Raw genomic sequence first — 8,815 nt, 5'->3', positions numbered from 1 at the left:
TCACTTGGCCACTCTGCTGTTATAGCAGTTCTATTTCTAACGTCTGAGGCTTTTTTTATAACTCTGAAAATCACCATTTCTCTGTCGTTGAGGCATTCCTGCTCGGTGACAGATGAAAACAAGCCTGGAGGTATGAGAAACATTCCACTTCCTGGTAGGGTAGTAAGGAGTCCTAACTTCCCATTTCATTTCTTAGATGGGTGGTGTTTTGTGAGGGTAGTGACAAAGACTTGGAGAATACGTCCACCCCATGGGAGGTTCTGGCTTGGTTACATCTCTCTCTACTCCATGGTTGCCGTGGAGACGAGGCGTGGGGTGTGGAAGGATCCACCACTAACCCTCCGAGTGGGCCGAGAGCTCCGTGCCTCGAGTAGCTCACTGGCGTAATTCTTGGTGTGAAGGCAACATTGTAGCGGTTCTTGGTGGAGAGTGTCCCAGCTTTCGGTTTCTAGAGCAGCGCTGTCCACCAGAACTTTCTGAGTGATGACGCCAGTGTTCCTCATCTGTGCCATCCGTGTGTCGGCCACTAGCCACACATGGCTACCAGGTGCTTGAGGCATGGCTAGTGCCACTGAGGAACTGGATTTTACACTTCATTGAATTTTAATTTCAATTTCAATAGCCACCTGGCTATTAACGGTGGTGGACAGCAAGTTCTAGAGTGCTAAACAAATCTGTTTTCTGCTTTATTTCACAGATTATGGCCCATCCTGTGTGAAGATCAGTGCCGTTCTATAATCTAACAGAAATAAATCTGTGGGGGTGCCTGGGTGGCTCAGTCATTAAGCGTGTGCCTTCGGCTCAGGGCGTGATCCCGGCGTTCTGGGATCGAGCCCCACATCAGGCTCCTCCGCTGTGAGCCTGCTTCTTCCTCTCCCACTCCCCCTGCCTGTGTTCCCTCTCTCGCGGGCTGTCTCTCTCTCTTTCAAATGAATAAATAAAATTTAAAAAAAAAAGGAATAAGAAATAAATCTGTGATGCTATCAATTAGGGTGTGTGTGTCTCATTTTTTTTTAATTAGCTCTGGTTTTTTGGACTGAAATGGTTGTTCCCGGGGAGGGGTTAGTAAATCAGTGTGGGCGAGAGAAGAGCAGGAGTGACTGTCCCCAGGCTGTGAGAACAGACCTTGTCTCGCCCGTAGGGGAGGGGCCGTTGCAATGCTCTGGGATCCAGGACTGTGCATTCAGGAACTTACTCTGATGACCCAGTCGGACACGTGCACATATGTATGGCAGACACTGTTCACCGCTACCTTTGCTCAGGTTGTGTGTGTGACGAAGAAGAGAGCATGCCAGCTGTCCCTCGGTAGGGCTGTTACTGCGTCGTCCCCGTGTGGCACCATACAGCTGTGACAGGGAATCAGCCACCCCATATGCTGAAGTGGAGAAAAAAGCTAGTGGAACCAGTAAAAGGAGATGATTGTATGTAGGGGGTCAAATCATATTGATATATACGCACATAAGAAACGGGAAGGCTGTAATCTCCGCTGTGCATAGTATTACCCACCCTTTCGTGGAATTAGGGGGAAGGCCTTTCCTTTCTATTCTTATGTATTTTATTCTTCCTGTATTGTCGTTAGCTTTTAACATGAGACTGTATTGCTTATCCAACCAGAAAAGACGCAAGGACATACGTTCAGTGGAAAAACAGATGTGAGATGTATGGCCAAATGCCAAGTTGGCTGAATGTAGGCCATCTTACTTTAAGGGACTAGATAAATGGCGGGGCGAGAGGTAGTCTCCTGCCGTTAGCATGATGACCGCATTCCCTGCGGCATCCGGACTGCTGCGCTCTAAGAGGTCGCGGAGCGCGACGATGTGAATGGATGAGCAACCTCCGCTGAGAGCCGTCGGCTGGCTGAATGTGGGGACACAGAGAGACCACACAGTCCCCGGCCCAGCCCACCAACAGCTCTGAAGGTGATAGAGTACAACGTGGAGGGCATCAGTGCTCTAGGTGCTGAGCCAGGGCAGGGGGAGGCGGAAGGAGGTGCTGTAGGAGGTGAGGAGGGAGGAGGTGCAGGGGAGTTGGAAGGAGGTGCTGTAGGAGGTGAGGAGGGGAGGTGGAGGTGATGGAAGGAGGTGCTGTAGGAGGTGAGGAGGGAGGAGGTGAAGGGGAGGTGGAAGGAGGTGCTGAAGGAGGTGAGGAGGGGAGGTGGAGGTGGTGGAACGAGGTCCTGTAGGAGGTGAGGAGGGAGGAGGTGCAGGAGAGGTGGAAGGAGGTGCTGTAGGTGGTGAGGAGGGGAGGTGGAGGTGATGGAAGGAGGTGCTGTAGGAGGTGAGGAGGGGAGGTGGAGGTGATGGAAGGAGGTGCTGTAGGAGGTGAGGACGGGAGGTGAAGGTGATGGAAGGAGGTCCTGTAGGAGGTGAGGAGGGGAGGTGGAGGTGGTGGAAGAAGGTGAGGAGCCAGGGGCTTGATGGTCTAGAAGAGGCGCCTTGTCCTGGCTGCAGGTGAGGAAAGTCTCCCTCCAGTGGGGGTGGAGGGGGCATCCCTGGTGAAGAGGAGGAGCGGGGAGGGGGTGAGCACGAGTCCGGCGGAGTGGAGAGCAGGGAAAAAGCACAGCGTTGGACCATGGGCGCTTGTTTCTGGAGACCGAGAGGTTCAGCGGGGCACGGCTTTGGGGGCACCCTGGCTTTGGAAGCAGGCTGGCCTGCTGCTCAGGCGTACTATGCAGGTCGTCGTCCTGCCCTGTGACGTAGCACACATGTGCCACATACATGGAATACGTGGTAATAATGGTAATGTATGGAAACAGATTCCATTTTCATTCTGGTGGAGGGACAGAGATGGTGTGTGAGGCTGGTTTGGACCCATCGAAGGGTCTGCAGGGGTAAAAAGCTGGTGCCAGTGGCAGGAGCCACCGCCCGTTGGGGCAGGTGATGAGGTCACATGTATTCTGTTTTTTAAGATTTTTATTTATTTATTTATTTATTTATTTATTTATTTATTTGAGAGAGAGTGAACACAGCGGGGAGGGGAGAGGCACAGAGGGAGAGGGAGAAGCAGGCTCCCCGCTGAGCAGGGAGCTGGACCTGGGGCTCCATCCCAGGACCCTGAGATCATGACCTGAGCCGAAGGCAGACACTTCACCGACTGAGCCACCCAGGTGCCCCCCCTTTGTGAGAGTGGACAGTGCGGGTCGGGCGCCCTGGGCCGGGCGGGAGGAGGCAATGCCATTCTCATGGCAGAACCCTTGAAGGATTAGTTTGTGGAGTCTGTAGCTGCTCTAAGTCCCAGGGTGGGTGGCTGCTTGGTCTGCAGGTGCGCAGCTGGGCTGGCACTGGGGCTGCTTTCAGAGACCTTTCTGCGGTTGGTGGCTCCGAAGACCCGAGGGTCACTGTCTTTATCACAGGCAAGCATATGGGCGGAAGCTTGGGTTTTAGGGAAATCAGCAGGAGCTTAATTTTTGAAGCTGTGAGTTTAAGGGACCCGCCAGGTATGTCTGGAGGCAGCTGGGTGGGGTCTGGGACTGGCAAGAGGTCTGAGCTGGCAGTGGGACTCTGGGCGCCGTCCCTAGGTGAGGACACCATTTGAGTGTGGAGACTGCCAGCCAGGCGGGGCACTTGAGGAGGGGCAAGGAGTCAGCCCTGGGGGGGTCACAGCCTGGAAGGAGGGGTCTGCCGGGGCCCTACCCAGGAGCGTCAGGGCAGAGGGGAAGAGCAGAGGGGGGTTTGCAGGCAAGGGGCCGGCTCCACGCTGTGCTCACCGATGTGATGTTTGACGTGAGGAAGGAGCGGACGTGCATACTTTCATAGTTAAGTAGGTCCGAACTGCTGGATGGTGATAAGGAAAGTTTTAGAAAGGTTTTGTAGAACTCAAGACGTGGTTTCCTTTCATGCCTGATACACAAAGATGTAAACATTATCCAGTACTATGGATTTCCCATGTTTGGTCTTTGTTCCCACTGGTACTAAACTTTTTTTCCAAATATAAAGAAATTATTGCCTGAATTTAAATTATACAGAATAAAAATAAGCTTTTTGAGTTTAGAGAGTGTATTTACTGATGGGAGTTCCTTGTATGAATCCTCTCAAGGGTAAGAGTTCCCCTTTGGCTCCACGATTCTTACTGAAATGGTGATGCTGGCTGTCCCTTCCCTGCCGGTGACAATTCCATTTCTCCTGGTGACAACGATGTCCTTCCTCATGCCCTCTCTGAGTCCCTCAGAGATCTTTGATTCCGCGCAGCCCACCCCACCCCGGCGTCCTCCCACCTTCCCACATGCTTGCCACCCAGCGAATCCTGCCCTTGACTTCTGTTTCTCCACTAGCTTGGAGCTGACCTGCCCGTTTCTCTGTCACGGCCTGTTGACCTCTTCTGGGAGCTCGGGGAGCAGCCCGGCAACTGCCTCTGCGGAGTGGCCCGTCTCAGGCATCGTAGCTAGACAGAACGGAGGTCGGAGGCAGAGCCCGTGCTCTTCATATTATCTGGGGGAAGACTGAAAAGACAAAAGGTTTTGTAAAAATCGGGTACCAAGTTAAAGTTCGAAAGTGTTCAGGCTGAATGACCCTGTTGTGTAGACCTGGGGTGACCGTTTGGTTGCTGGAGGAAGGGTGTGTCTCTTCTCTCTGAGGCCGGCAGTCCTTCTTCTCACCCCTCGGTCCGTGTCCCCAGGTCAGTGGCAACAGGACCACTGGCATGGGGCATGACGCCGGCACCCCATCTGTACTGGGCTGGACAGTATGCGGCCCCCCCCAACCTGGGAGGGCACTGGGGCCTCTGGTGTGGGGGCTGGGGTTGAGCCTTTGACCTGCGACCTTGCCCCCTTGAGAGGGAAGCTCAGGGATGCGGCGTTCGCTGCTGCAGTCCAAGCAGAGCTGGATGTGAACTGAGGTCTGTCTGTCAGTCCCGGGCTGGCAACTGCCGGGCTGTGTGCCCAGGGGCAGCCGGAGAGCCAGACCCTGTGCTGTGGGTGACTTGCCTGAACGCATGGCCTGATGGGTCCCTAAAAGCAGCTTCTGTGCCGTCCTTCCTGTCCTGGGCCACTGGTGGGTGAGGCCACACACACACATGTGGTTGCGGAACCGGCACTCTGGCGGGTCGAAGGGGAACAGAGCGACAGTGGGTGCTTGGACAGAAGGCGCACAGCGGAGCAAGGGTGAGCGCTGTTGGCTTACTCGTATTACTCCCTTTAGGTGTCCCTGAAGCAGGGGGTCAGCAGCCCCTCTTCTCTCGATCCGGAGGTCCTGTCAGTTTTTGTGCCTCCTTTCGTCAGTAAGGATGACAGTCAGACGGCTGGCGCCCCCTCTGCGACTCTGAGCAAGACCAGAAGGCGCTCCTTCAGAAAGAAGAGGGACAAGCCCAAAACGGAGCCCTGGAAGGGCCTCCCTCCTGAAGACATTAGTGTCCCCAACGGTGTGGACCTGCTTGGCCTGCCTCAGCTCTGCTTCCCAGGTATCCCCCGCCCTGCTTTCCCAACTCCCCCATGGTGCTTTCTAGAAACCAAGTCAAGAAAGGGTGACAGACGGGGGGCTGGTTACCCCTGGCAGCCCCGAGGCCAAACTGCAGGTCTCAGTTCTCTTAATCTTGGGGGTTTGGGAGCTGAAGGACATGCAGCCCAATAGTGCAGCCCCCGTGTTTTGGAGAGCGAATCCCAGACGAAGGGCTGTCGGGATCGCCAGCACGGTTGGTAGAGGTGCTTTCCAAGGATTTTCACTTCTGATTGACAGGCCCGTCTTCCAGAGGTCCGGCCGGTGGGTCAGGATGAGTCCAGTTAGCCTGCAGCATCTCCCCCCAGAGTGCACTTCCGCCGGGCTCCCTGGCCCCTGTTTTCCGGGGACCCCGGGGCCTGTAGCCCGGGCTCACACGCTTTCCCCACCTGGCCTGTTCCCGGCAGTGGGTGGCCCTCATGTTTTCCACTGGTCTTTGAGAAACGCTGAGTGGCTGGTGTAGAAGACTCAGACTAGGGACTTCCCGTCCGTCATTCCCTGTCTGGGAGGTTCCATCGGGAATGGCTGCTGTCTCCCGGTCTCAGGGATTACAACCCGGGGACAGCTGGGACAACCCCTGCACCTGCCATGCTCAGAAACGGTCGCCTCCCCCAGGCACACCCCAGAGGGTTTGTCTGCGGTTGTTCTTATGTTCCTTCGCTAAATTCTGCAGAGCACAGAGGGTGGCTGAGAAATGGGCACCCACGGAGGGACGGAGGGGGCCACGGCTGGCTGGCGGCCCGACCCCCCAAGTGCCACAGCTGGCAGGGCGAGGACAGGTTCTGTAGGCCGCAAAGTGGGCTCACGGAGAGCCCAGCCTCGGAGGTGGATGCCACGGGGCCGGGCCGAGATTTCCTCTCCTTTCTCTACCCGCAGGGGGCGTGTACGTGGCCTCCGAACCGAAGGAGGACTGTGTCCACTTCCTGGTGCTGACCGATGTCTGTGGGAACAGAAGTATGCCGTGGTTGCCCAGTACTCCCGACCCCTGCACGTACGTGACTGCCGTGAATTCCCTCTGAAATCTGCTGGTGTTTATTTTTGCTGAAACACGCTTCCCGCAATCACCACGACTGTAATCATGTTAGCGTGTGTGGGTCAGTGGCACTAAGTACACTCCCGCTGGCGGGCAGCCCCTGCCGCGTCTGGTTGCAAAAGTCGTTCATCACCCCGGAAGTCCCGCCCCCGGCCCCCGGCCCCCGGTCTGCCCACATGGGTTTGCCTGCTTCGGACACCTGGTGTCAGTGGACTCAGGCTGCATGTGGCTTCTGTGTCTGGCTTCGTGCACTCAGTGGATGGGGTAAGAGTTCATCCACGTTGGGGCAGCAGCGCCTCTGTCCTTATGGCCGAGTCCTACCGCCCAGTGTATGTGAGCCACAGCTTGTTTCCCACATGTCCGTGGAGGGACATTTGTGTTCTTGTATGCGGGGTGACGGCTTTGGGCCTCCAGAGCATGACTTGGCCCTCCCCCGCCCGGCAGGGCCACGAGTGCGAGCCAGCCGGCCCCTGGAGGTCGCAGGGGCCGCCGTGCACCTGAAGAGGCGGGGTGACCCACGGCCTGTGTCCAGAGGGTTTCCAGAAGCAGCAGTGCTTTACCCTGGGGAAGTCCAGGAATCCCACACCGAGGGGGCGGTGGCTGCCCGGTTGTTCCTCCCCACTCTGCCGTCAGAGGCTGGGCCAGGTGTGCTGGGAGAATTATCCCTAAGTGTCACGGCATAAGGCTCAACTCGATGGGCTCTGTCCCTTCACGCCTGTGGATGTGCCTCGGAAACCTGTGGGAGTCCAGCATTCTGCTGATGTCTGAGTGCGCGACCTCCGTGTCTGGACTAGGCGTCCCCTGGACCCCTGGACTAGGGTGGGCAGTGGGCAGCGCAGGGAGGCCACCCCTCATGGCCGTGTGTGCGGGCTGCTGGGCCTGCGGCGTTGGCAGCCTGCCTGCTTGCCTGGGTTAGGTAGGGGTGGGAGACGAGCCGGGGGCCGAGTTCCTGCCCCTCCCTGGCCAGCGCTTCCGGCAGAGACAGGATGGGAGGCTGGATTATTCAGGAAGGTGCTTGGGAGCCTGTCTGTGAAGTGATCGCTATGAGAAGTACATGTTATTTCTCTTATCCTTAAATACATTTTAAAAAGGTCACAGCCTCTGCTTTGCCTGTGACTCCCCCACTACACCTGGCTGCTGGGGTGTGCGTGACCCCTCGCCCATCCTCTCAGTGCCTGCGTGGTTTCGGGGTGACTCTGGGCCCTACATGCTGGCCTCCCCACCTCCCCTCGTGCCCAGTGACCAGCCACGCCCTGTCCTGCGCTCCTGTCTTTCCGTGGACTGCACGCGCAGCCCCGCCCGGAGTGCAGACGGCACTGTGGTCCTCATATGCCAGCTGCCCGTGTGCTCAGCCCGGTGCCGACGACCCTCCTGCACAGTCGTTCATTTAATCCACAGCGAAGGGGGCTGGGAACTCTCAGCATCATCCCCATTTTACCGCTGAGGGAGCAGGCAGTCGCACAGGGAGGTGAGGGGACTTGCCTGGGGGCCCAGCACACTGACTTGAGGGCCTTGGTTCAAGGTTGGTGGGTAGACGAATGGCGTGCCCACTGCTTGCCGGGCTCTCCCCCTGTCTTGCAAGACCCTCGCGTTCACACCATCCCCAGGTGGAGCTGTTATCACGGTCCGCCGTCCCTACTGAAAAACCCCAAACAACCCTCCACGGGGGCCAGACTGTGGCCCTCAGTGATGCGCCACTCGTAAGCTCTGCAGTGGTCTGTGCCTTCTGGAATCTCGGTGCCGGTACTTTTCTCCAGCTGAGAACCCCCCCTCTCCCCCACCGACACACACACATATGGCCCAGTGCTGGAGGTTTTTTCCTGTGTAAGCAGAGCCCATGGCCCCTTCTGTGTCTTACTGTGTTCTCACTGTGTTCCCATCTGGGGTCGGGACGTGTCATTGTCTCTGCCACCTCAGCACATCACACACTGGGGGAGGGGGGCATCTGCGAGGACTGGGACTCCCAGTGACACAGGGGGGGCATCCACGCTGACTGGGACTTGCGGTGACACCGGAGGGGGCGCCAGCCGGGTGGCGGGGGAGCAGGATGCTGTCTGGGCCCCTGCCCTCTCGCTTCTGTCTGCAGAGGCCCACACTGCTGAGGATAGAAGCTGGGACCAGCTGGATCGGAGGGTGACACGGGCCTGTTGCTTTCTCTCCAGGACGAGTCGTGTTTCTACAATGGCAAGGCGCACTGGGAGCCATCCTGGCTGACCGCGGGCGTGGCTGGCTGCTTCGGACCGTTCGCGGTGTGCGTGGTCTCCAAGCTCCCCTACTACAACGCCCTCAAGGACTGCCTGTCCTGGTGAGCCCGTGCGGTGCCCGCGTGTCTGCGAGGCCACGCCTGGCGCTG

General features: G+C 57.5%; 1 long non-coding RNA gene across 1 annotated transcript; it reads right to left on the bottom strand.

Annotated features, from left to right (window-relative positions):
- Positions 1–2,894: 2,894 nt before the first annotated feature.
- LOC130543840 (uncharacterized) lies at positions 2,895–4,915 on the bottom strand. The gene is made up of 2 exons (XR_008959501.1): positions 4,283–4,915; positions 2,895–3,773 (listed from the first exon to the last, which is right to left on the bottom strand). It is a non-coding gene; the product is annotated as an uncharacterized LOC130543840 (long non-coding RNA).
- Between the last annotated feature and the right edge of the window lie 3,900 nt (positions 4,916–8,815).

The sequence above is a fragment of the Ursus arctos genome, unplaced genomic scaffold, assembly GCF_023065955.2.
Source record: "Ursus arctos isolate Adak ecotype North America unplaced genomic scaffold, UrsArc2.0 scaffold_16, whole genome shotgun sequence".
Classification (NCBI taxonomy): domain Eukaryota; kingdom Metazoa; phylum Chordata; class Mammalia; order Carnivora; family Ursidae; genus Ursus; species Ursus arctos.
Note: the sequence above shows the minus strand (reverse complement) of the source record. Positions and strands in the feature narration are given on the sequence as shown.